Raw genomic sequence first — 1,525 nt, forward strand, 5'->3', positions numbered from 1 at the left:
CTCGAGCTTTGTTCTTAAGGAGCCCCATGTCAGCACCTAGGAGTTACCACCTCTTTTGAAGTGCTAGGAATACCAAAATGGTTTGTTGAGGATCTTCTATGTAGCAGGTGCTATATTACATATGTTATTATTTACATTATCTCATTTACATATATTATTTACCTATATTAGTTCCATATATTATCTAGTGTATATTATTTATATATTATCTTATTTACGTATATTATCTCACTTAATCCTGATAGCAAAGTTTTGAAATTTGTTCAAGGTCACATTGCTATTAAATGGCAGAACCAAGATTCAGATCTCCTAGAATTTTTGCCGGGAATCAGCCTCCAGCTCACCTATTGGCATATTCCATCATTCCCCTTTTCCCACTTCCTTGGAAAGCTATTGACTTGGCTTTTCTTTATCTTTTGTCAACTTCCCATTCTCCGTGATTTCTCAGAGGTTAAGGGAGCTCTGTGTTTACATCTGCAAATTCTTTCAGTGTCCTGGGCTTGTGATTCATTTAGACCTAGGGACCTCAATTCATTTGAAAGTCCAGAGAAGCCTGAAACTCCTCACATTTCTTATGTTCTTTTTTCTTTATTGAAGTCACCTCTTAAAGTTTCTTATTTGAATGTTATTCTTCTTGTTGGAGAAGATAGAAACCATTTTTAGAGAGCTTATTTTTTAGTAGGAAGAAATCCGTATTAAAATTCTCATTTCAGATTATCTAGTTGTATAACAGTTTTGCTAAACTGAACTATCATTGCCTAATTCAGCTTTCTTGAATTATTAAAACTTAGTCACTTCATTTTATATCTCTTTTTATTTTTTTATTAATAGACTAATTCCATATTTCATTTGATTGACTCTCCGTAGAGTGTGGGCTTATAATGAAAACAATAGGAGTTTCCACGTAGCAGTTTATAAGCATATAACATGTTCCAGCAGGCTCTAATCCTGTCCTGCTAATCCAATTTGTGTTTAAGTAGCTCCTTCATGTCAAGGATGGCACCACCAGCTCACCTTCCCAAGCATGGATGATGGAAAGACTGTCTCCATTTCCCTCTTATCTTCTGCTTTTCATTGTTAAATGAAGAGGAGGTACTGGGCTATCTAAGCCGCTGTTTGCTGGGCTATGGTAAAAATATGCCAAGTAATGCACGGATTTCTGGTGAATCACCATAACACTGGGCAAGCCTAAGAAAGTAGGAGTGGAGGAGGTAGAGGCAAAGCTGCTATTTCAGTTGAGTAAATATTTAAATGTACATAATATTTAAGTTTAAATACTCAGTATTTAATTAAATACTGAGTACCTACTCAACTGGACACCATGGCAGGCAGGAGGGATACAAAGATGGTTGCAGATCCCCAGCCTGGAGGAGTCACAAGTTGGTGGAGACAGACAAAAAAATAAAGTTATAATCCAACAAGATAGGTCTATAAGAACACATTCTTTTTTTTTTGAGGCAGAGTCTCACTGTGTTGCCCAGGCTAGAGTGCCGTGGCGTCAGCCTAGCTCACAGCAACCTCACAC

General features: G+C 37.0%; 1 protein-coding gene across 1 annotated transcript in view; it reads left to right on the top strand.

Moving 5' to 3' along the window:
• Window positions 1–1,525, top strand: part of CLYBL (citrate lyase beta like) — a 107,254-nt gene that overhangs the window by 10,472 nt on the left and 95,257 nt on the right. The gene's annotated exons all lie outside the window — the stretch shown is intronic.

The sequence above is a fragment of the Propithecus coquereli genome, unplaced genomic scaffold (assembly GCF_000956105.1).
Source record: "Propithecus coquereli isolate 6110/MARCELLA unplaced genomic scaffold, Pcoq_1.0 Scaffold212, whole genome shotgun sequence".
NCBI classification, from domain to species: domain Eukaryota; kingdom Metazoa; phylum Chordata; class Mammalia; order Primates; family Indriidae; genus Propithecus; species Propithecus coquereli.